General features: G+C 40.9%; 1 protein-coding gene across 5 annotated transcripts in view; it reads right to left on the reverse strand.

Moving 5' to 3' along the window:
• The window catches only part of Pde7a (phosphodiesterase 7A), an 88215-nt gene that overhangs the window by 44574 nt on the left and 15894 nt on the right, over positions 1-27747 (reverse strand). The window lies entirely within an intron of this gene.

The raw sequence follows: 27747 nt of genomic DNA on the forward strand, positions 1-27747 counted from the left end.
ATATTACCTGAGTTCTCTGTAAAATATCCTAAACTATCTCAATGTCAGGAACACAATGGCGTCCTAACTTTTTATTATTCTGAGACACATTTACTTAGTACTAACACATCTTGGTAAACTGCAAGGCTACCTGTCATAAAGAAATTACTTCTGATAAGACCAAAACCCAAAAGTCTTGACAAATTAGTTCCCTGTTTCACTAATGCCAGACACATTCTTTCACAGTACCTTCCCTTAGCCATGTCAAATCCTTAGTGAAACATAGCACTGTTAACAAAAGACTGATTGATAATTGCAGAAAAATCAGGGCATTAAAACAGCTAAACCATCAAAAAACAATCTTAGAATATAAGCAGAAAGGGTGACTCTTCTAAAAATCTTTCTGGCGTTTATAAGATTAGTATCTGAAAAACTCAGTTACAAGCAGACCTTATTCTTTTGTGAGTATGGTCAATAAAAACCAAAGTATGACTTTGATCCCTGTCTCCTAGAAGAGTAATCCAAGAGCAGAATGTATCCAAGGGCTCCCTGTCACCCTGAGAACACCTGTCTATCTTGGCAACAAGCTTTAGCCATAAAGAGACTCTGCATGTCCCTCTCTTGACCAAGTTAGGCTAACCTCATCTGCATTGACAGCAGTGCCTATAATTTTGGAATCTTGAAGACAGAAATAGCTTATCAGAGTTCTTTATATAAATGTGGTGTACTGTCTTTAAAAAACAACAACTAAATTTACCATAGACAAATGCGGACACCATTAGAGTGAAACTCCAGTTGTGCTTTGCCACTTTGCAGCCCAGAACAGTAACAAGTAAATAAGAGCAGGCCTTTTCTGCCTCTTTCACTAAAAGCCACAATATAACATTTTTCAATAGTATGAATTTCACAAACAAAACAAGACAAAACAAAACAAAAGGTGGTGGACTGAGATAGTGCAGTACTAAGGGGCTTGCCACCTGAGTTCAATTGCTATAACCCACATAAAGATGGAAGGAGAGAACAAACCCCAGAATTGTCCTCTAGCTTCCACAGATGTTCCATGACACAAGTGCCCTCCCCACGTGTACATCCTGTGGTCTTAGGAACCCCCAAGCACAAATTTATTTTTACTACTACTTCACAGCTGTAATTTTGCTGCTAAGCAGTGTCTCAATTTTCAAGACCATCAGGAATATGTGATTTCTGATGGTCAAGACCTGCTGCTGTTCTGCAAATATTAACAACTTTACGTCAAAATACAAATAAATGCTCAAAAATTTTAAATTCAGCTTACTAAATAAGCAATATGCAACCTTTTTTTCTGATTTCCATTCCTGAACACAAACTATGGAACAAGACAAGAAGGCTCTCCCACATGGACATGGAGTGCTTCCTCTTGGGGAGTATGTGCTTGCTGGGCAAGCACTCTTGCTAACAGGGGTACAGGACCCACATTGCACTCAGTCTGCTTTTATTGATGCCATCAGAGACTATAGCACCTCAGTGAATTCGGGTGCACTAACTAGTAACTGGCATTCTCTTGGTCTACTGTGCTACAGCCTGAGGCTGACAGCATGCTCTGTATGTGGTTCCTTTTGGTGTCCATGCTCTGAAATTGTAAGATGTAAACTACCATTCTTATCCTTTCAAGATTTTGGCAGTTTTGGGTGACAACTTTTGACTTTTCCATAAATTTAAAGTGATTATAAGCATGAGTCCAATAAGCAAACCTATAGGCTATCTTGGTGTCATAGAACAATATTCTTTCTGCTACACTGAAGACTTAGCTACTTGTGAAAAATCCAACGTGTTTACTCTACATACGAGGAGGAATTACATGCTCATTTCCATGGAATTTTGGGTTACAATGTGTCAAACTGTATAACTGAGAATGAACATATGACAGATGCCATGTCAGTATGACTGATGTGATGTCAGTATGATGATGTGATATCCGTATGACACATGTGATGTCTAATTCAAGATTTTGTATCCTGAAGAAAGATACCAGGATAATGTGACACTGCTAGTTTTTCAGGTAAAAAGGATAAGAAAAAAGAAGATGGGATAGTTGCTCCAACATATAACAATGACACATGCTCCACTATGTTCATAGCAGCCTTCTTTATAGTAGCCAGAAGTTAGAAACAACCCAGATGTCCTTTAACAGAGGAATTGATACAGAAAATGTGGTACATTTACACAATGGAGTACTGCCCAGCTATTAAAAACAATAACTTCATGAAATTCTTAGGCAGATGGATAGAACTGGAAACTATCATCCTGAGTGAGGTAACCCAATCAAAAAAGAACACCCATGGTATGCACTCACTGGTAAGTGAATATTAGCCTAGAAGCTCGGAATACCCAAGATACAATTCACAGACCACAGGAAGCTCAGGAAGAAGGAAGACCTAAGTGTGGGTGCTTCGGTCCTTCATACAAAGGGGAACAAAATACTCACGGAAGCAAATACAGAGACAAAGTGTGGGGCAGAGACTAAATGAAAGGCCATCAGCAACTGCTCCACCTGGGGATCCATCCCATATAGTCACCAAATGCAGACACTACTGTGGATGCCAAGAAGTGCCTACTGAAAGGAGCCTGATATAGCTTCTGCAGAGAGGCTCTGCCAGTGCCTGACATATACAGAGGCTGATGCTTGCAGTCAACCACTGGACTGAGCACAGGGTCCCCAATGGAGTAGAGAAAGGATGAAGAAGATGAAGGTGTTTGCAACCCCATAGCAAGAACAGTATCAACCAACCAGAGCTCCCAGGGTCTAAACCACCAACCAAGGAGTTCACATGCCGGGACCCAAGGCTCCAGCCATATATGTAACAGAGGATGGCTTTGTTGGTCATCAATGGGAGGAAAAGCCCTTGGTCCTTTGAAGGCTTGATGCTCCAGTGTAGGGGAATTCGAGGGCAGGAAGGCAGGAGTGGGTGGGAAGGGGGACACCCTCATAGAAGCAGGAGCAAGGGGGTGAGATAGTAGGATTCTTGGGGGGGGGGACTGGGAAAGGGGATAACATGTGAAATGTAAATAAATAAAATATTCAATTAAATAACAAAACAAAACAAAACCAAAAATGCAAAAAAAAGAAGGTGAGATAGGGTCAGTATACTTAACAGTCAGAAAAATGCTGCCTGAAACCACCAGGTGCGATTACTACTAGTAATATATCCACAAATGGTTAAAATAAAAATAAAAAGATCCACAATATCTTGTGTTGGCAAGAGATGGCTTGAACACAAATATTCATAACTGTTTTGTTCATCACAATCAAGACTTGTGACAACTCGGCTACCCATCCACTAATGAACTAATACATTATGGTATACAGCAAAGGCATGCTCTCCAGAAATACAATGGAGGAGAGCACAAATGCAAGCAACAGAGCCCATATACATACGATGAGCAAACAGACAAGAAAAATGCAGTTACAGACTTCTAATTAAAAGAAAAAAAGCTACAAAGCTGAGAAATAAAAAGCTAAGCTTCTACAGGACAACAGTAGCAATGTGTACATGTAGTAGTGTGGGAGCTTCAGCAGTGAGTTAAGACCATTCAGCACTCTGAGTTACACTGTCTGGCACACTGTAACCCAATATCCGATGAAAATGAGCATGTTTACCTGCAGAAGGAGTCTCAAAAGCATCATGAAAACCCAGGAAGAACACAGTCAGCAGGAAACAGTTAAACCAGATTCCAGGAATCACAACTGAGCAGCAATGACACAAACCTCATCAGGGGTGGTTTGGGGGAACAGGTGACATCTACAGAGGAATATAGTATCTCGGCTAGGAGATGGTTGTATGAGTGGACACACTTGTTAAAATCCCCAGAACTCTGTGTATATTATGTCCATAGGTAGTTTAACACAATTACTGCGTAAAGTTAAATCGGAAGTGGTGAAGTGACTGAGTTTAGAAAAGTAGTAAAACTTTTCTGTCAATCATGTTATGAAATTTGAATTGTTTGCAAAGACAGAGTCATGAATAAATTAAATTTTTGAAAAAATAGGATCTACTATATGGGAAGAAGGCTTCAGTCTGCAAAGTTGTCTGTAAGAAAGCTATTGCCCAACCAAGAAGTGATGATGCCCTAAGGGCAGACAGTGGGACAGCAAGAAGCTGATTTACTTGTGTATCTGAGGACAGCTAAGTGGAAACATCCATCCATTCTGTGCTGGTCACTTAGGTCCAAAGGCCTTGGAGGAGCTAGAAAGGAAGACACTACCCAGAGCTGCATGGAGACTAGGGTTATTACAACAAAGAAGAGCAACTCAAAACCTTTAGCCTCAGGAACAGAAGAGGATGGGGATAGATGTCGGTCTAAAACTTACAAATGGTTAATTATTCAAATTAAACAGCAACCCCATCCCTCCATCACCCACCTTCTCTCATAGATATATTTGTAGATAATACTTCTGGTACTCTCATACCTCAATAGTTCTAAGGCCAGAAAAGAAACTTGAAACAATTCACAAGGCAAGTGCCTTAGTTAGGCTTCTACTGCTGCGACAAAAACACTACTACCAAAAGCAAGTTGGGGAGGAAAAGATTTATGTGGCTTTTACTTCCCAATCCATCACTGGCGGAAGTTAACAGGAACTCAAGCAGAGCAGGAACTTGGAAGCAGGAGCTGACGCAGAGGCCATGGAGGATGCTGCTTACCAGCTTGCTTTACTGACTTTGAACTCAGAGCTCCGCATGCCTCTGTCTCTTGAGTGCTGGGATTAAAGATGTGTACCAACACACTTGGAGCTAAACTTAAATTCCTTTTCACAAGACCTTTATAAGCATAGCCACTATGCCTCAAGATCTAGATCACACGTGTGCCCTCCATTTCTGGACTGTAGTTCATTTCAGATATAGTCAAGTTGACAAACAAGAAGAGTCATCACAGCAAGTGACAAGAAGGTTCAACAAATATCAAACTGAGGACTAGGGACGTGGCACAGTGAGCTAAATGCTCACTGAGCATGACCTGGCTAGATCGCTGGCACCACATAAACCAGGCAAGGTGGCCTATAACCCCAGCTCCCTGGAGCTGGAAGCAGAAGGATCAAGACATGAAACTTAAGGTCATTCTGAGCTCCACAATGAGTTAGACAACAGCCTGGAATGTATGAGACCCTATCCCTAAAAACAAGCACAATGCCCATCCAGAAAACTGAAGCCCCCATTTAGATCCAGCACAGACAAAAATCTGGCTCCAATACTCTTTGCTTCTCTTTCAGGAGATGAAAGCAAAGTATCCCAGCTAATGTTAAAACCTCTTCAGTTCTGACATGGGCACTGATTTGCATATTGCCTAATTAAGACAAAATTTGTGTCCTTATCATTTTTGTTATTTACTAAGAAGGGTGAATGGATCTACTTAACAAAAATTCTGAAAATACCCCAACACCGAAGAAGTTCAAAGAACTGGCTCTACAGATGAACTGCAAATCGCTGGGAGCTGCAGAGACATCTTCTAAAATGGCTCCATGAACTCTATGAAAATGAGAACACTCAACAAAAGCGAAGTGCAGGAGTGCAAGAGGAGCACAGACAGCAGCTTTTCCTCAAGTTAGCACAGTGTGATCCAACATCTTCTGTTTTCCAAATCTCTCAGGTCAGATAAAAAACCAACCAAGTCTAGGATCTGGCCAACGCTCAGAGCAACCTGGTAAAACAAGTACTGATGGAGGACAGTGAACACTAGTCACCACAGATCAACTCCAGTAACTAGTACTGTGGAAGACAATGAACACTAGTTACCACACTGCACACTCATTTAGAGAGCTGCAATTAAGTCATGTGCACTTTGAAAACCATCATGTAGGGAAAATGGCACAAAATCATGAAAACTAGCAATCAAGCACACAAACACCAAATCAGTACACTTTAGAGAAAATGGTTTCAAAGGCAATTAAGACAATCAGTAAATCAAGTTAAAGAAGTCTAACTAGAACAATTCATGAAAAACCATTCAAATCTAAACTATTTTCTCAACACCATATGTTTATATTAGAACAGGAAGCATATAATTATAATAGTTTAATTTGAAATAGACAAAGAATTTAGAAGGCAAATATAATGTGATTTGCATTGAGGTACACTGTGCTTTGTGTTTTTAAAAGGTACTTATAATTAATATTCTGTAAAGAAATTTAAAAGTTAAGTCATGTGGTGGTTTGAATAACAATGGCCACCATAGGCTCATATGTTTGTGTGGAGAGCCGTGAGTAATCGCCATTACAAGATGGCGCTGGCTTCCGCTGTGCCTAACTGGTAAACAAGTAATGTGAGCAGGTGCAAGAGTAAATAAGCCACCCTGGAAACAAATGTTCTGTTCTTGTTAGTCAGAAACATTCATGACCTACACCTGGCATCAAGGCAACCGACTCCCACAGGCTATGTCCTGGGGAGGACACGGAATGTATATGAAGGCCTCTATCTCAAACCGGTCATTAGGTAACTAGGAGAATTAAAACTTCTTTAAAAAACAAAAACAAAAAGGGGGGATAGAGGCTATGACGCCAAAGATGGCTCTATCCCTTATAATATTTACTCTTAATTTCTTAAAACTGGATAATGCTGGGAGATCACCAGCTGAAAGGCACGGACAATGGCCTCAACTGCTCAATGAAATGGTCAAGTGGAAGAATGTCCTTGATAATAAATGGTATGGCCCGGATCCTATCTTAATCAGATCCCGGGGAGCTATTTGTGTTTTTTCCACAGGGTGAAGAAAATCCACTTTGGGTTCCGACGCGACTGACAAGGACCGTGAAAGATCAAGATGAATCCCAAGATGATCCTGTTATTCTTACTCCTGATGATTGAGACAGGGATAAGTATACCTTTGTGGGCCATAGTAAGATCATGGCCGGTACCTTTACCAGTACATTCCAATTCTTCTACCTTGCCTTTGTTTTTGGCAACTGAATATTTTTAAAGAAAAAGATTATCTCTAATTGGGCAGATTTCATTAGCCAAAATAAAGTGAGCTCTGGAGTGTTATTTAATGCTTTAACGCAAGTTGCTCAAGGAGCACAGTCAGGCTCAAGTGATGTTGAAAATAATGTAACTTCACCTATAAACATCACCACAATTATGATAAAGGGAAATGCGACTATTCCCAAAAGATCACAATGGCCTGTTGACAATGCTACTGCTATACACAGCATGCCTTGGTGTCATCCGGACCTTGCATTTCCTATAGTTTTTTCACCTTGTCAATCAAATATTTTTCCTCAGAAAAAAATAACATAGGGTTTTGTTTTGTCACCTCCATTGGATTTTGCTGTAATGAATGATAAAGGAGATGCTACAGGAAAAGAAAATATATGGCCATGTTACCAATGGATTCTAAGTAATGAGGCAGGTGCTAGTACCAGTCTGTCAGCCTTTGCACTGCTGACTGGAACCTTTCATGAGATACTGAATGTTTCTGCCAAACTTTCCAATATCTCTGCTCATTTAGATAATGATAACTCTAATAGAGTTATCAGAAATATGACTACTTCTCCAGTAGAAGTCTGTGTTAATCCTCCATTTTTCTTTATATTGGCTGAATTTCAAAATAATACAGAATGGTTAGATTGTACAAATGTCACTTGTTTCTAGAATAGAACTAATTTCTTAGCCTTAGTGGTACATTTACCAACCTTTGTCCCTGTTGAGGCAGATCCAGAAAAGTTCCCAATCATGAGTCTTGTTCAGCAAAAGAGAGATTTTGGAATCACAGCTGCCATTGCAGTGTCCGTGGCATCAGCGGTTACCGCAGGAATTGCTATGGCCAATCACGTTAATACTGCTGACACCATAAGTCAGATAACAGAAAAAACGTCTGAGGCATTGCTTACCCTGCAAAGGGTAGATTCTCTTATCGCCTCAGGATTAATGTTAGTGAATTAAAAGAATAGATATTTTACAACATAACATAGAACAGATGATGGATGCCATACAAATGAGTTGTGTGGCATCTACATCGCATGTGTGCATTACTCCCAATAGGTATATTAATAATTCTCTTATTAAAAGTACAGACCTATCGAATTATCTGAAGGGGAACTGGTTGCAGGAGTTGGAAAGGTTGCAGACGAAGCTGCAGATACAGATCCTGGACCTTAATGGAACCAGAGTGGAACCAGTGACCCTTGGAGACTTCACCTCTTGGATTACCTCTGCATTTTCTTACTTTAAGGAATGGGTGCGGGTAGTTTTATTTGGTGCTGCCATCTGCTGTGGGCTTGTGCTCATGCTCTGGTTGGTCTGCAAGCTCAGAACCCAACAAAACCGTGACAAGGTCGTTACTGCTCAAGCACTTGCAGCCACTGAACAAGGGGCCTCCCCTGAAATTTGGCTATCCATGCTTAAGACTTAATTGGCATCTGAGTTCTCTGCTCTTTCGCTCCTCGGTTCTGCGGAAAATGAGAGAGACTCAACAATTAAAGCTCGACCCAGGCCATACTCAGCTCTTGCACCCCTAGAGGCTAGACTCATTGCACAGGGACGAGTGAGTAGGTCGTTGACTCTTATGGATTGTTGGGCTAAGCACCGAATAGGAGTTGCTCAGAGGTTTGGCCACTCCTAGAAGACAAGTCGATATGCATGAGGGTTGAGTGTTCAAGTGTCCCTCCCCTAGGAAAAACGGCACGGGAGCAGGTCAGGGTTGCTCTGGGTAAAAACCTGTGAGCCTAAGAGCCAATCCTGTACATGGTCCCTATTTCTGCACACTAGGGATTCGACCTCTATCTTCATCCATTAAAGAGTGGCTTGCATTTTAATAAAATAAAAAGGGGGAGATGTGGAGAGCCGTGAGTAATTGCCATTACAAGATGGCGCTGGCTTCCGCTGTGCCTAACTGGTAAACAAGTAATGTGCGCAGGTGCAAGAGTAAATTCGTGCCAAGTCACTGCCCATCCCGGGGTGTAGCAATGAGGTGATGGGTGAGCAACAAATCAGGTGCTGACACGCCACACAGAGGGGTATATAAGCAGCATCATTTTCCGGGTTCGGGGTCTTCCTCCTAATGAAGCAATAAAGCTTTGCTGCAGAAGAATCCTGTTGTCCGAGTGTGTTTTTGCTGGCGAGAAACTAGCTCGGGACATGTTTGAATGCTTAGTCATAGGGAGTAGCACAACTGAAGGATTAGAGGGTGTGGCCTTGTTAGGGTAGGTGTGGCCTTGTTAGAGGAAGTTTGTCACTGGGGGTGGGCTTTAAGGTTTCAGAAGCCCAAACCAGACCCAGTGTGTCTATCTTTCTGCTGCCTGTGGATCAATATGTAGAACTCTAAGCTACTTCTCAAGCACTATGTCTGCCTACACATAGCCATGCTCCCCCCATGACAATAATGGGCTAAACCTCTGAACTATAAGCCAGCCACAATGAAATTCCTTCTCTTATAAGAGCTGCCTTGGAGAGATAGCTCAGTGATTAAGAGAGTGGTTAAGGGCTGCTCTTTCAGAGGAGCTGGATTCAATTCCCAGCACCCACATTGTGGCTCACAACTTCTATAGATGGGATCCAATATCCTCTTGTGGCCTCTAGAGGCACCAGACATGCAAATGGTATACAAACATGCACACAGGCAAAACAACTATACATGGAACAATACAATTAAAAACATAAAAAAAGAAGAAAAAAAAGGTGCCTTGGTCATGTTGTCTCTGCACAGCAACTGAACAGTAAAACAGTAACTAAGACAATCTGTGTTATCTAATAGCAACAAGATTTTCACATTAAAAAATTCTAAGTGAGATTCAAGCATCCTTGCTTGTGCTTCTTTGGGTCTGGGGAATGCAGCATGGGTATCCTGTATTTTATGGCTAATATCCACTTATAAGTGAGTACATAGCATGCATGTCCTTTTGGGACCAGGTTACCTCACTCATGATGATAGTCTCAAGTCCATGCCTGTAAAGTTCATGATGTCTGTTTTTCATAACTGAATAGTATTTCCATTGTATAGATGCTCTGCATTTTCTTTAGCCATTCTTGAGAGGCATCTAGTTGTTTTCAGTTTCTGACTATTATGAATAAAGCTGCTATGAACATAGTAACATCCCATATAAGCAAGTGCTTTTGTGGGATGTTGGAGCATTTTTGGGGGGTATATGCCAAGAAGTGGTATAGCTGGGTCTTGAGGTAGAACTATTTCCAGTTTTCTGAGAAGCGACCAAACTGATTTCCAAAGTGGTTGTACAAGTTTGCACTCCCACCAGCAATGGAGGAGTGTTCCTTTCTCTCCACATCCACACCAGCATGTGCTATTTCTTGAGTTTTTGATCTTAGCCACTCTGATGGGTGTTAAGATGGAACCTCAGAGTTGTTTTGATTTTCATTTCCCTGATGACAAAGGACTTTCTTTGAACATTTCTTTAAGTGCTTCTTGGCCATTCGAGGTTCCTTTGTTGAAAATTCTGTCTAGCTCTGTACCCCATTTTCTAATTGGATTATTTGGGTTGTTGATGTCTAACTTCTTGAGTTCTTTGTAGTACATTTTGGATATTAGCCCTCTGTCAGATGTAGGGATGGTGAAGATCCTTTCCCAATCTGTAGGCTGCCATTTTGTCCTATTAACAGTGTCCTTTGCCTTACAAAAAGCTATGCAGTTTCATGAGGTCCCATTTATCAATAAAACTGTGATAAGGGACAGATAGAGGAACTAGGAGGAAGGGGGAATGCACAGGGGAATGGTAGGGGTCAGGATCAGGTGTGGGGAAGGACAGGAGAGATGGCCAGATGACAATGAACAGAAGTGGAAATCTGCAATTGATGGGGTGAGGAGGAGGGGGGCATCTCCAGGATGTGACAGAGACCTGGGATAAGGGAGGTAATAAATCAATGGGGGTGACCTTAGCTGTGACTCACAGCATTGGAGATACAGAACCTGAAGAGGCCACCGCCTGAAGCTAGGCAGGAACCCCAGTGGAAGAATAGAGACACCAATCCACCCATAAAACTTTTAACCCAAAATTTATCCTGTCAACAAGAAATGCACATAGGAGGGATAGGGCAGAGTCTGAGGGAATGACCAACTAATAAATGGCCCAACTTGAGACCTGTCCCATGGGCAAGCACCAATCCCTGACAACGTTAATAACACTCTGTGCATTGCAGACAAGAACATGTTGTCTTTTGAGAGGCTTCACCCAGGAGTTGATTCAGACAGATAGATGCAGCCACCCGCATCCAACAGTGGATGGAACTTGTGTACTCTTAAAGAAAAATAAGAGGAAGGATTTGTGGGTCCTGAAGGGTATAGGAACTTCACAGGAAGAACAGTGGAATCAACTAACATGAACCCTTGGGGCTCTTAGAGTCTGAGCCACCAACCAAAAAACATACATGGGTTGGACCTAGGCTTCCCTCCACATATATAACAGATGTGCAGCTTGGTCTTCATGTGGGTCACAATGAACTGGAGCAGGATGTCTTAGTTAGGGCTTTATTGCTGTGAGCAGACACCATGACCAAGGCAAGTCTTATAAAGGACAACATTTAATTGGGGCTGTCTTACAGGTTCAGAGGTTCTCATGAAGAGGTTCTCATGAAGGTGAGAACATCTAGGCAGGCTTGGTACAGCAGATGCTGAGAGTTCTACATCTTCATGTGAAGGCTGCAATGAGCCTACTGGCTTTCAGGCAGTTAGGATGGGGATCTGAAAGCCCACACCCTCAGAGACACACCCATTCCAACAAGGCCACACCTACTCCAACAGGGCCACACCTTCTAATAATGCTACTCCCTGGACTGAGCATATACAAACCATCACATAGGCTATCCCAAAAGCTGTTGCCTGTACATAGGATATGTTCTCCTAGCTGGGCTTTGTCTGGCCTCAGTGGGAGAGGAAGCATCTAGCTTTGCAGAGACTTGATAAGCTAGGATAGGGGGACACCTGGTTGGGGGGGGGGGCATTGGCTCAGAGAAGTGGGGAGGGTGATGGGGAAAGGATTGTGGGAGGGGGTGGCTGGGAGGGGGGCAGTGAGCGGGATGAAAAGTGAATAAGTAAAAAATAAAATAAATTCTTGTCTTGGCTGGGGATTCAGTGAGAGCGCAGGTCTAGCACTCACAGTGTGTGTGGTTTTTGCCTGTACTGAAACCATTCATCCTAGAGACAAGTGGGAGAATGGGAAGGACTTTTCTAGTGGATGAGAGGGATTTAAGTCTCTGTTTATGACATACACTTTCTGTTTGGAATGATAAAAAAGTTTAAGAAATGTAGAATATTCTTTTATGTTCTTTAAAGTTTGGAATTTTCAGGCCAGGCTTGGTGGCGCACGCCTTTAATCCCAGCTCTTGGGAGGCGGAGGCAGGTGGATTTCTGAGTTTGAGGCCAGCCTGGTCTACAGAGTGAGTTCCAGAACAGCCAGGGCTACACAGAGAAACCCTGTCTCGAAAAAAACAAAACAACACAAAAAAGCCAAAAACCAAAACAAAACAAAAAGTTTGGAATTTTCCTTTTCAAGTCTGAAATTTGTGCAAACAATATGCTCTTAAAGCAGGAGCAAGAAGCATCATTTATAGGCTATCTGATCACTGATTTCAATTCAAGGCTTACTCTTCTTAGACATTTAGCTTCTTAGCACTTTAAAACAATATCTTTAAAATATTTTTGAACATATGTATGTATTAAGTGTATGTTCGATGTACCTATGTTTGTAGTTTTGTGTGTGAGAGTACACACATCCAACAGTAAATGAGTGGAGGTCAGAGAACAATCTTTGGAATCTAGGGGTCAGTCCTTGCCTTCTATCGTGCATGTATGAATCTCTGTATGTGTGTGTACACCATGAAACACACACCTAGAGGTATGTCCTATTCAATACAACAAAATATCTCTAAATAAAAAGGTGTTCTATCTGATGGAGACAAGTCTGTACAGAGAAGAGAGGAAAAAAACCCAAAGAGAGCTAAATATCAAGCCCTCCCACGAGACTGCATGTTAACACATCAGTATATATCCTTCTCCTTCTTATTACAAAGAAGATAGAGGATACCACTGTTCAATTATCTCTCGTGGCACAAATGTAACCCTATTGTCTTGTTTTTATCCTGAATACCCTACTGCCCCCAAATAATTACTCACAGCTGGACAGAGCCTGAACATTATTACTGCCTATCTTTCTTCCAATTTAGTCTCAATTTAGAATAGATATGTACCCTGATTTAAAAGGTTTATCAATTTTAAAAACTCTAACATATGTATATGAAAAAATAAAATTCTATTACTTTTGACTATGAGACTATTTCATAACTTAACCAAAGATGCTTACTAAAAAAACCTGAAATAGGTAGTTTGATAAAACTAAAAGCTTAGATTCATTTTATGGACAATAAAGAACCCATTATATATTCAGTACACACACACACACACACAAACACACATATACACACACATATATAAAGAGTCCACCCCAATAAAAAACATCTGGATAAAACATCTGGAGTAAGTGACATCTTAGAGCAAATGCACTGACAAGCACATGTGGGACAGTCCATTCAAACTCCACAGCACACACTTGCTTCTCAGCAGCCCATGGATCACTTTCTGAAATAGACCATATCCTGGACACAAAGCAAGTCCAAATCAGAATATGAATATAAAATAATTCTACCTGACCAAAGGAGAACAACCAGAAATCAACCTCAAGAGAAGCTGTGGTACACAGACTCATGGGACTGACCAAGCACTATTGACAATGAATGTCTTCTTGAAGAAATAAAAACAAACTTATGAATGCCCAGAGTTGAATGAAAATAAAAACACAATACAGCAAAGTCTGTAGGTGATGAGAGCAGTCTGGAAGTGGAAGGGCCTAAGTACCTGCACTAACCACACCAGGTTCACGATGCACCTTAGGGCTTTGAGAAACAATAACAAACCAGAGCAAAGCCAGCAGATGCACATACCTGGGCTTGGGGCAGAGTGATGAGATAGCATGGAGGACATGGGTCCTTATGCTCACAGACAAGCACAGGGGTACAGAAATGTTAATTAAGCACACAGGGTTATCTGGTCAAAGGAATAGATGTAGAACCTGTTTTCTACACAGAAGGCTGGCCATGGATGTAGTTAATAGCACTATCTGTAGAGCCAGGCCACACCTGGCTCCTGGTTCTTGCAGTTATCTCAGTCATTCTTGAACACTGATTCTCAGTCAATCTACCATCCTTACAGGAGATGTCACATGTATTTTACACATGGGAGCAGAGGCGGTTAATAGTCTGCTGATCTTGGCACTGCTTGTGTGATCCAAACCACATTTGATCTTCCTCCAAACGCACGTGTAGTCAATGTATAAAACCCATCCTTGTGGAAGAGGTCCCGTGTATTTTATGAAGAGTTTCGACATAGTCATCATGCCTTAAGCTTTGTTACACGGAACTGAGTAATTATCACCAGACTTTGCTGTATTTACAGATGCCTAAAACAGACTGTCCAGGGTCAGATTCTAGAAGTCTGAACCAATACCTGTCACTGAGTCCTGCTGAAGTAGATTTCCTTCTTGCCTCATATGGATTGACACTGCCAGCTCTGGTGTTTGCAGAGACCCTCCAAAAGTGAAGCTGAAAAACCACTAAGAATCAGTGAAAGAAAGTTGCCCTTTCAAGATCAACAGATTTTTAGCTAATCTACCAAAAAAGAAATTTTGGGAATGACCAAATTAATACAATTAGGAGTGAAAATGGAGACATCACAATGGATACCAATGTAACTCAGAAAATTAAGACATACCTAAAATCTACAAAAACAGGTAAATTTGTAGACACATATTGCCTACCAGGATTAACTTGAGATAAATAGTGTATACAGATCTACAAGACTGAAATAATAATATATTTTCCAACTAAGAAAAGTCTAGGCCCAGATGGATGATAGTGAATTCTACTAGAGCATTAAAGAATTGACATCAGTGGATCTGAGACTATTCCATGATGTAGAAAATGAAGGAATTCTTCAATATCCTTTTAAATAAGCCAGTATTACTAATACCAAATCCAGATAAAGACAAGAGAAAAAGAAAAAATCATAAAACCAATCTTCCCTGATGGACATAGTAAATATTTTCAGTAATATACTCAAAATTTAGTTCAAGAACACATGGGAAGATCATTCAATGAAGGGGTAGTTAAATATATACAAATCAATAAATGTAATAAATCATACAAATGATCTTAAGGACATCTCAACAGGTACAAAATCAGACTGTGATAAAATCCAACATTCTTCATTACAAAAAGCCTGATAAAAGGGAAATAGGGGAAACATATCTCAACATAATAAAGACCATAGAGGGCAAAGTTAACCCAAATCAATCGACATGATGAGACTGCAAAGCACTTCCACTAAAATAAAATCAAGTACTGAGCATGGTGCACACATCCTCCATACTTATCTGACAAGGTACAGTAAGAGAAGGAAATCAAAGGATAACAATGGGAGAGGAATTTGCTGATGATCTGACTCTAAACACAAAAGACCCTAAAAGCTCCACCAGAAAATTGTTAGGTCTGATAGACATTTTAGCAAGTGGCAGAATATAAAATTAACATAGCAACTCTCTTACCTACCAACAACAAAACATATAAGAAACCAGAACAATCCCATTCAAAATTGCCTTAACCTATTTTCCCCTGAAATAAACCTAAGAAAGTGAAATGAAAGACCTTTACAATGAAAACTTTCTCAGTGCCAGTTTTCACAGTAATCCCGGGGGGGGGGGGGAACCATAAAATTTATATGCAAAGACAAAACACTCCAAAGACCCAAATCAATCCAGATCAAACAGAATGATGGAGATGTCACCTGACTTCAAGTCACACTCTAGAACCATAGAACAAACCCAGCATGCTACTGGTCCAACACTGGACATGTTGATTAGTGCACTGATAGAGGACCTCAATATGACCCCAAGTCACCAGGGTTGTTTTTAGCATATATTAATTACCTTTAATAGTGTGTTTCATGACACGTTTGTGCACATGTACAAAATATGATTATATTCATCCTCACTGTCTCTTTTCAATTCCCGCTTTCGTGAGTGTGTGCACATGAATCCCAATGAGTTTCATCAGGGTTGCTTACGGGAGCATGGGTGAAAGGTAATTTACAGGAACATGGCACCTTGACAATGGCTACACCACTAAAGATGTCTACCTCCCCTAAGAACCATAAAACACCTTAAATCCCCAGAAAAGGGTGGGTCCTTATGAATCCCTCCTTGCTCCATGACAGGAGGGTGATAGGCCCAATCTCAGGCAGGTTTTATGTAGGTCATTACAGCTGCTAAAAGTTCAAGAGTGACATGAACATATCACTCCAGAGTCTGGAGAACAATGGCCCACAACAATCCACTCAGACTTACTCTTTCTGCTCACTCTTCTGTGATTTATTACTGAGCCTTAGAGTCTTGGAGGAGGTGATACGACTGTCAAATTTACAGCTTGACATTCAGCAATCATTTATTCTCAACATTTGAACCAATTATGAATCCATCACTAACCACTGTCCACCATAAAGAAGCTCCTCTGACCAATTTGTACAGCAACACTAATCTATGAGGTTAAGTATAATGCTCGAAAGACCACTTGACAGGCACATCCACTTAGCAAGACAGCTGTAGCTTCCCTACTAGGGCCTCAGTCGTGGGCTTCCAACCAGGTTTACAGTATCAGACATGCAATCCCTCCTGTGGAGCAGGCCTGGATTTCAGCCAGAGAGTAGTTACCCACACTTCACCTGTCCTAACAGACTAGCCAGTAGTGCAAGTGAGCAGCTCCTGCCTGCTACTGCTGTCAGAGAACACAGGTTCAGGCTGAGTAAGACAGGTGATGACAATTCTCCTCAGCAGCCCTGTCAGGCAAGCACTGTGAGGCCTAGCCAGTGGGGAGGGGATGTCTAACTCAGCTCCAGCTTGACTTCTCTATGTCCTGTAACCAGAGCATGTGATGTCTTCAGTAAAAGCATGCCTATGTGTATGTATAAAATATACATTGAAGAAAATATGGAAGGCTTAAAATCATCAACAGTTAATACTATAAAACAAATGTTCAAACCACTTCCTAAGTAACAAATTAATCCTGAGGCAATTTAAACTACTGTAAAGTTGTAGTGAAAAATATATGCAGTCAGTGTACAAATACATAAAACTAGATTGCCTTATTATCACTAGTAAAGGAAGGAGGAGTGGCGATGGCTGTCACTGGGCATGGCTTTGTTTTTTAGTGTTCTCACTTAAGAGTGTCTTTTTGACTTCTATTTAATGTATATGGGCGTATGTCTATATGAGTATATGTACATATACATGACAAGGCCAGAATAGTGTGTTAGAGATTTCCTGGGATTGGAGTTACACACAGTGCTGTGAGCTAACCAGTGTTGTGTTGGGAACTGAACCAAGGGTTCTCTACAAGACCAGCAAGCATTTAACCACTGAGTCACCTTCTCAGGCCCATCACTGTAAAAAAAAAAATTAGTAATTTGGGATTTTTTTTTGTACTTATTAAAATACTCTGGATTAGACATCAGTGAAAAATGTACTACTTTATAAATTTCCTAACAACTACTTAGTTGCACAGCTTAAAAGGATAAATCTAGCTGTATGTAAATTATATCCTTTAAATGTGTTTATTTAAACATTTAAATTTTTTAACTCTGAAAATATCTATCAAAATACTAACATTGTGCCAGATTAATGAGCCTAAACAAATCTTAAAACAGGCTGTCTCTTGGTGCCTTTACACATGTCCTGAATATTTTATGCATTTGTTATTGATTAACAGAGCTTGGGGTTTGAATTGGCCTTTTTCCCAGAAGGATATTCAAATATTACACGTGACTGTCCAGTTGCTTTACAACAATCTATTCTATGGGCATTCTTTTTCTCACTGAAAGGTCTTCACACCCTTGTTAAAAATTATCTGGCTATAGACATCAGTTTATTTCTGGATTCTCAACTCTAACTCCTCAGTCTGTGTCTGTGGTTAGGCCTAATGAAGTTAGAATGTTCTGATTTCACTAAATTTTAAAGTGAGGAAATATTGGCTCTATGCTGTCCTTTTTTTTTCTTCTCTTTAAGATGAGGATTTTGTTTTCTGTTTATTTCCTATTTGTGGGCTCTTACATTTCCATTTATCTTCTAAATTGTAGCTGGTCAATTTCTACAGTGACGACATCAGCTAGAGTTCTAAAAGGGTTACACGGACTCTTTACAGACGTTGCAGAGGGTCTGCTGGCACGTTAGCAATGGCATCTTCCCATCCACACAGATCAGAGGTCACTCTGTCTCCTGTGCTTACCATCGCTTTCCTCATTCCATGGCACACGCTGGCCGAGAACTCACTGCGCATTCCAGGTTTCCTGTGTGGATTTCATGTTCAGGTTGTTGGTTGACAGTGTTGGTTTCAACACAGCTGATTCTGTGTGCTGATCTTGCACACTGTGACTTTGCTGAACTCTGTTATTAGTTCTAATAACTTTTCAGAAAATTCTTTTCTATTTTTGACACAGATTCTCATTTAATTGTGGCTAGTTCTGCTTCCTTTACAGTGTATAGGAATCTCTGTTCGTTTTTAAGTTGTCTAATTCCCTTGGTAGAATCTCTAATACACGACTGAACAGAATCAGCACAAGCAGACCTCTTCATCCCATTCCTGATCTAACAAGGAAAGCATCCAGTCTTCCATCTTTAAAGTCCTCCGGAGCCAGGTGGTTGGTTGGTTTGTTATCTGTCAGATGGAGCAAGTTCTCTTCTATTTCTAGTTTTCTAGTGTGGCGGTTTGGATGAGAATGGCCCTCATGAATACGTGGTTCTCAGTTGATGGAACTGTTTGTGAAGGATGAAGAGATGGGGCCTTGTTGGAGGCTGTGTATCACTGGGGGAGGGCTTAACACCCATGGCATTCCTAGTGTCTGCCTGTCTCTGTCTGCTTTGTGCTGGTTGATCAGATGTGAGCTCACAGCTACTGATCTAGCACTGTAACTGCCTGCCTGCTACCATGTTCTCCACTATGATGGTCATGGACATTACGCCCTGAAACTGTAAGCTCCAAATAAACTATTCTGTAAGCTGTCTTATCACAGCAATATGAAAATAACTAAGGCACCTGTGTATTTTTCTTTAAGAAAGCTGAATTTTGCTAAATGCTTCTTCTGCAGCCATTGAAATGACCATGTGGCTTAGGTTTCTTGGTTACTGACATGGGGTATTACATTGGTTGGTTTTTTGAATGTTGAGTAACCTTATATTCCTGGGATAAAAACACTTTAAAATGCTATATTGCTAGATTCAGTTTAATCAATTAATTTGCTTTTATGTGTATGGGTGTTTTGCCTGAATGTATGTCTGTGTATGCCTGGTAGCTAGAGACCAGAAAACTGTAACAGATCCCCCGAAACTGAAGTTATAGACAATTGTTAGCCGCCATGTCAGGGCTCAGAATCAAACCCAAGTTCTCTGGAAGAGCAACTGGTGGTTAATAACTGCTCAGCCGTCTCTTCAGCCCCTGGATTCAACTCGCTGGTATTTTGTTTCACTTTTTTTCTTTTTTTGTGGGGGCGGCGGTCAGGGTGATGATAGTCTTATAAAATTAGTGTGAATACTGTTATCATCTGCAATCACCCTGGGCTGTCGCAACTCTGCTGCTCCCACAGACCGGCTTAGAAAAAGCCTGTGACAGCCAGGATGTTCAGGATCTCCTGAGCAGGTGTCTCTACAGAAAGCAAGATGGGGACTTGTCTTTCCTCAGGTTGTCATGTTTATGTAGAATTGCCAAAGCCTTCTTGCAATCATAATGCATCTGGCATGAGGACAATATTAATACACTGAAAACAGCAAAACAGAACGAACAGAACACTGGCTGATGGTGCTGAACTAACTGTCCCATTGCCTAACATGGAGTCAGTCTGTTTTGGGTTTTTGCTTATTTTTGTTTGTTTGTTTGATTATTCATTAATCCATCCATCTATCATCCATCCATTTATCATCCATCCATCCATCCATCCACCCATCCATCTATGAGGTTACTGGGAATTGATGTATTATCTATGTATGTATGTATGTATGTATGTATGTATGTATGTATGTATCTATCTATGTATCTATCTATCTATCTATCTATCTATCTATGTATCTATGTATCTATGTATCTATCTATCTATCTATCTATCTATCTATCTATCTATGTATCTATGCATCTATCTATGTATCTATCTATGTATCTATCTATGTATCTATGTATCTTTGTATCTATGTATCTATCTATCTACAGAGTTACTGCGGCTAGAACTCAGATCCCAAGACTGGCAGCTAGCACTTGTACTCACTGAGTCACCTATTGCCCTCTCTCTCTATTATTGTCTAAGGAACACTGAGTATGTTTTCTTCTACTGACTGTTTTCTGCTACTTGTAACTAATACCCTTCTTGTTGATATAGCACGGTGTGCTAGAACTTGCTCATGCCAGCTCAGGGAAACCAGCTCTGCACCTCTCTTCCCAAATCTCTTCAGCAACATTGCAACACTGCCCAAACCAACTACAGCAAGAATGTGTGCCTTACAAAACCTGTCAGTATTAATCACGGTTACTTTCTTTCAGAAATACAGCTGTCAAACATCACTAATGCAGATTTCTGTTTTCTTTAAACATGCTTTTTAAATTCATAATATGGTAATTAAAAATTAAAATTGTACCAATAAAATAGTTCATGGGTTTGGGTTACTAGTGACTTTAGAAAAAAGGTACTTAGTATTCAGTGCTCAGAGTATTTCATAATAATGCAAAATTGCTGTGCTATATAAATAAAAACCCTGAGCATAAAACATGCACAATAAGAGAAGAGAGTATATGTTGGACATATTAGGATTACTGAAATGAACACCAGCACATTCATAATGTTACCTCGTTATGTCTGGCTGCAAATAATGTGTGTGTGTGTGTGTGTGTGTGTGTGTGTATAAAACTTGTTCTTTTAAGTTCACACTGTGACATTAATTTGGTAATAAGAAAACCACCATCTTTTAAATACTAAATTTAGTATTTATTACTCAAGCATGATGCTGTTCTTCCACTCTATGTGTTGAGGAAGGAAGGGCTTATGCAGTCCTTTGCAGCAGGAAGGGCTCTATCTCGGTAGCTCTGGATGGTCGCCTCTAGTATAAAGCTATAGACCTGCTCTCTTGCTGGTGTAGGCAGAAACAATTATATATTGAGCTATAATATTTACAAGAAAAAATACTGAATTTGCTACTCTCCCACCTCAGCATGCACACACTAACTTACTCACCTGCTGCTGTCTGTTCCTAACGACAGCGGGCTCAAGCAGAGGAGCTTCAGACAAAGACTTACTCTATCAATCAAACTAAACAGTGTTTCGTCACGTCATTTCTGGCCGGCAACAATCTCTCGTCCTTGATCTCACTTGTTATGGATACCAAGAATACTATGCCACTCCCTCAAGGAGAAAAAGCAGTAGAGAGGTGAGCAATGGCATCATATGCCACTACTTTATTAGCGACACCTTTAACAGTTGTACTTTGTTCCACTTTGATACAAGGCAGCTTTATAGTCAGTGAAGCAGGGTACCAGTTCCCTAGTAACAAGCTAACTTGGTCACTGCTGCCAAGACCTTCCTATCAAAAGTATATGTATGTATCTGTGTGTGTGAGTGTATACGTGTGTGAAATCTCTTTACTGTTTCAGGTTTAACCTAAACAACAAAAACAAAATCAAAGACGACGTCAACAGTGTTTCTTCCAAAACACAGGGAGGAAAGAGAAAGTAAAGCTATCTACCAGTTCCCACGCCCGTAGTCCTAAATGAAATATCTGCACATAGGATCATTAAAGGAATAGCAGCATCCTTACCTAATGAGAACAATCTTATAAGTAGTGTAAGTTATTTGCATATGAATTAAAATGTTGAACACCAACATATGCCCCCAAATACATTAAGATAAAATAAATATCTATTTCTAGATAAATATTTCTAATGAAGTAAAGAAAAGGGTTAAAATTATTTGTAAGAAAGTATTAACTAAATAAGCAAAAGCACAGAGAAGTATTAGAAATATTGTTTAATTCATAGCTGTTTTATAAAAGTAATCTATAAAAATCAAGAGTTAGCTGGGCATTGTAGTGCATACCTCTAATCCCATCACTTGGGAGGCAGAGGTAGACAGATCTCTATATAAAGTGGTCTATATCAGTGAGTTCCAGGACAGCCAGAGCTACAAAACAAGAAAAATTCATTGACTCCAAAACAGAAAGAAAGAAAGAAAGAAAGAAAGAAAGAAAGAAAGAGAAAAGAAAAGAAAAGGAAAGGAAAGAAGAAAGAAAAAGGAAGAAAGAAAGGTAGGTAGTTTTTTCTAATGGCGGCAAAAAAAAAAAAAACCCTTTAAAATGTATAACTCATGGCTTGGGAATACCTTCATATGCATAAAGCTCTGGGTTGTATCCCCAGCACCACATAAAACTAGGCATGGTGATACACACCTGCAATCCCAGCATGCAGGTGGAGTCAAAGGATCAAAAGTTCAGTGCCATTTAGGCTACAAAGCAAATGCAAGATGAGGCTGGGATACATGAGACCCTGTCTCAAAGAACAAAGCAAATGGTATAAATGCATAAAAGCAAGCAAAGTGTAAAAGACTATGAAGAAAAGGTTAAGATGGGGATGGAGCTCTTAGGCAGAGTATGCACTTAGCAGGTGTGTGCATGTTTATGAGTGGCTATACCCACATGTGGATCTTAACATAAAACACGCTAGGGTAACATCAATGTCAGAAAACTTTGTAGAAACCCTCTGCTGGTTTGGGGTCTTTTCTGCAAATCGGCAATTCCAAAGTAGAACTGTTGAAAACTGAAGTGGAAATCCAAAGCTGTAGCATTCGTCTATGAAGTGGAAGTCCCCTGCAGCACCTCTAGCCCACAAGGACCTGGGTAGTCAGTGTACAACCGCTGCGGGCTTTGTGGCTCGCATCCACTGTAATTCTCATGGAAATCCCAAGAGACAGCAGTTACTGAGCCTGTCGTGCAGATGAAAGGACAGGGATGGACTGAGGTAAGCCCAGGATCGAAAGCCACTCCCTCTCCTAGACGCTTCCCAGCTTGTGTACTGTGGTTGGATATCCTAAAAGTCTCTTCCAGAAGGTTCTTCTCTGAAATGACATGGGATACACAGGGGAAGAAGCAAGCAGAAAGCATCTGCTCACATTGGAAGGTCCATGTTCTGTCTTTACACAAGTCCCGCTTCAACATCGTACGCTGCTAAAATCTCTCTAATGTCTGGAGATGGAAATTTACTTTAGGAATTGAGAGATTTTAGAACAGTGTCTAAAATGGATCCTAAGTTCAATATCTCAGACCTGTAGAAGTGAAGATATTACAATGCCTACTGGCAGGCAGCCCTGTGACAGCCACTAACAGGGCACCTAGTATTCAAGGCTCTCTTTTTTTCAAGCATAAATTTCCCCTATAATTACACATTCTTAGTCCAAAAAAAATAAAATGTCAGCTTCTTTTTTATTATTGAAAATACAGATAATAAGTTCAGTGTTCACTGTAGCTACTAAAATGAACAGAATCATCAAACTCATGATGAAGCCACGTCTACATCTCGAAGCCTTCAATCCTGAAACTATCTTATTAACAAACTTACTTCTGCTGCTGCATCAGTAAAGAGAGGTAAGACTTAGTAAGGAAGCTTGTCTGTATGAGCCAAATGTCCCTTTGTGAAATTACAATTCTCAGGTGGAAGTTTATTACAAACACGACAAAATGGTCCTTCGTTACATAAAAGCATCAGAAGTTTGGTTTAATGGCCATGCTACAGTGACAAGAAATGCAGACAATAAATAAACAAGTAACACACATAGGAATTGACATAAAGCACATATTACAAGCTTAATATCAACAAATCTAAGAAACAGAAACTGAGAATGTTGGCAAAGCTTAAAAAGGCACTCACACACTGCATGTGGAAACAGATGGGTATGATTTTAGCAGCTTAGGACCTAACAGTGGTTATATCTGAGTGGTAGCACCATGAGTGTTGTTTCTTCTTTTTCAAACTTTTTTATAGCCTTGTATTTTATAACAAGCATATATTAATTCTAGTCCCACCTCCAAATCTGAGTTACTTTATAAAGTTCTATTTACATATCACCTAATTCTTCTTATAGAAGCAAAAACCAAGTGTTTGCTATTTACATCTCAGAAGGGCAGCTTCCTATCTTAACTCCAGGTCTACACCTCCTACCCACCCAGAGAAGCAGAGTCCCCAGCCCCCACCCTCAAAGTCCTGTGGCCTCCCCGCTACAGCTCCCCTTCCCCCACAGCCACTGAAGCCCTGTGGCCCCATCACAACCCCTCCCTGCAGCCCCACGCCCCCCCACCACAGCAGCACTGCAGAAGCCTTAGCTGGAAGGAGCTCAGTTTCAATCCTAAGTTCTAGTCACAATTGTGCTACTACTGACAGCGGACTTCTAAATCCTACTGCATTTTTTCTCTTTTTATTACTTTTGGTTTAAGTCTAATGAATTTTAAATTTTAATTTCGTATTTTGGTACATCTGGTATTTTATTTTATGCATGTGTGTTTTGTCTATATATCTGTGTAACATCTACTGAACCCATAGACTTCACAAGGAGCTGAATCCCCTGAAGCTGGAGTTAGATGACATGGGCGCTGGACATCAAACACAGGTACCCTCAAAGAGCAGTTGATGCTCTTAAACACTGCACCATCACTTCAGCCCCTAATTTCCAGGACATTCTTATGTGAGATCTACATATATTTAGAGAATACGGGACTGCCAATAAAACTGAAGACAAGTTAGAAACAGGACAAAGATGAAGATGGCATTACAATATGAAATTATTAAGTAATTTGGGGATTGATCTTAAGGGAAGCTAATGATAGCCTAAGTTCTGACCGAAGAATGAGATGAGAAGTTTTCCTTTTTCCCTGTCCAGAACCTTAATCTGTTGTACATTAGAGACACCAAAGTGGATGCACTAAGCATGTGTTTTATGGTGGCAGAAGTGGCAGGGCAAACGGAGCCAACAGCTCGTAGAGACAGACAAGTAAGAGGTGTGTGCCAAACATCAAACAACAAAGATGAGAAGACGAGGGAAGTTATTTTACACGTAATCTCAACACAAGGAGGCCACACTGGCTGGGAGGGACTGATGGCCAAGAGCCCTGAGAGTCCTGAGGTTTAATGCTGGCACATTCCGACAGAAGAGACCGACCTCTGTGAGAGACGGAGAGGAAGGAGTGGGGTCTCATCATGTCTGCCACACCAAGAAGGGGAACCTGGACTCCACATGCACAAAACCTTGCCATTTTGAGCCGGTTGACATGATTTAACTGTGTTTTAAAAACTGTTTCAACCTTAGCCAGGCATAGTGGTGCATACTTTTAATCCTAGCACTTGGGGAGGCAAAGGCAGGTGGATCTCTGTGAGTTAGAGACCAATCTACACAGTAAGTGTCAGGATATCCAGAGCTACTAAGAGAGCCTGTCTCAAAAGAAAAAAAAATATTCAACCACCTATGAAAACAGACTTCAAGTACAGGAAAAGTGCTATGGACACCAGAGGTGTAGAAGGGACCTTGTAGGCTGATTTCTGTCTGTCTTCAGAACCGAGCACCTGGGTCTCACACTGTAAAAAGTTTTCTGGTTCCTAAATCCAGAGGCTACCACTTAAGTTCATAAACTAGCCAAATGAACACATACATAAAAATACATTGCAGTTGTGTGTTCACGGGAAAATCTGGATACTTCAGTTCAAGCCCAGACCTATAAGAAAATACCACACAGCTATCCTCTGGTCTCCATACACACACATAATATACACACGATTAGAACAAACAAACAAACCAACCTTGAAACAAAGCCATTTGTGTTCATGTCCTATGGCTGCTATAACGCAGTACTACAACTAGGACCAATGAAAGCGCTGTCCCGAGTGAGTGAGAATGATGGTCAAACCCAAAGCTCGGAGAGCTGTGTGAGCTGCAGCTTGCCCTTCCCAGTTCCTGCTGGACCCAGTAAGCCGTGGCTCTGCTGCTGTGCTGCTGCCTCATGCCAGCTCTCAGCAAGCAGATCCACCTAGCTTTCTCCAAGTGCGTCTTGGTCTCTATGCATCCATAAAGACACCCACGGTTGAATTTAGGTCCTTGCCCAATAACAAATAATCTCCTCGAATATAATTATAAAGATATTTACTCTAAGTCAGGTCACACTGTGAGGTTCCTGCCAGTATTTTTTTTAATATATAGATTTTTTTATTACATATTTTCCTCAATTACATTTCCAATGCTATCCCAAAAGTCCCCCATACACTCCCCCCCACTTCCCTATCCACCCATTCCCATTTTTTTTTGGCCCTGGTGTTCCCCTGTACTGGGGCATATAAAGTTTGCATGTCCAATGGGCCTCTCTTTCCAGTGATGGCCGACTAGGCCATCTTTTGATACATATGCAGCTAGAGTCAAGAGCTCCGGGGTACTGGTTAGTTCATAATGTTGTTCCACCTATAGGGTTGCAAATCCCTTTAGCTCCATGGGTACTTTCTCTAGCTCCTCCATTGGGAGCCCTGTGATCCATCCAATAGCTGACTGTGAGCATCCACTTCTGTGTTTGTTAGGCCCCGGCATGGTCTCACAAGAGACAGCTATATCTGGGTCCTTTCAGCCAAATCTTGCTAGTGTATGCAATGGTGTCAGCGTTTGGAAGCTGATTATGGGATGGATCCCTGGATATGGCAGTCTCTAGATGGTCCATCCTTTCGTCACAGCTCCAAACTTTGTCTCTGTAACTCCTTCCATGGGTGTTTCCTGCCAGTATTTTTGATACACGGATTTCAGCCACTGTACATCAATCAACACCACAGTGGGCTGCTTTCATTGCACTTATTCCTTTAAGCTAACACACAACATCTTGGGTTGCTTCATGTACTTTTCATTTATGTGTTTCATTCATACATTGTCCTTTGACCCCCTCTGCCTGGCTCTCATGCTCTCCTTTCACATGGAATGTGTTATTCTCTTTCCTACCTCATGTCCTGTGGCCCTCCTCCACACATAAACATACACATTAACATGTATGCACGCGCTCGCTCTTGCTCTCTCTCATATTCTTTCTCTCTTAAACCTGGGTTCCACAAGAAAGAAGGCATGCACTACTCATCTGACCTTGCATATTTTGCTCCCCATAATGATTTCTGGTTGTGTCCATTCCCTGCTCAGTCTCACTGTTTTTAAAGTGGTCACCCTGCCTTAAAAATGATGAAGACTCAACACTCAAAGCCAGGTCTGCTCCACAGGAAACATTCCTGCAGTATCTTCATGTGCCCTGCAGTTCTGCAGTTCACGCATTGATGGACTGAGCTCTCTGGTCTACTTTTTATATTTTGTATCCCACATACCTTACTGAAATACTTCAGTAAGTTAATTTCTGGTGCAAGCTCTGAGGTAGGCAATGAAGTTTCTCATGTGTGTGTGAGCTAGCCCCCGTCATACCTCTCCTTTGTATTCCATTAAGAGTACAGTGTTCTCAGCCAGGCAGTGGTGGCGCAAGCCTTTAATCCAGCACTTGGGAGGCAGAAGCAGGCGGATTTCTGAGTTCGAGGCCAGCCTGGTCTACAGAGTGAGTTCCAGGACAGCCAGGGCTACAGAGAAACCTTGTCTTAAAAAAAAAAAAAAAAAAAAAAAAAAAAAAAAAGACAGCCAGCCAGCCATGTTCTCTTGCATACTACACTT

The sequence above is a fragment of the Mus musculus genome, chromosome 3, assembly GCF_000001635.26.
Source record: "Mus musculus strain C57BL/6J chromosome 3, GRCm38.p6 C57BL/6J".
Taxonomy (NCBI): Eukaryota; Metazoa; Chordata; class Mammalia; order Rodentia; family Muridae; genus Mus; species Mus musculus.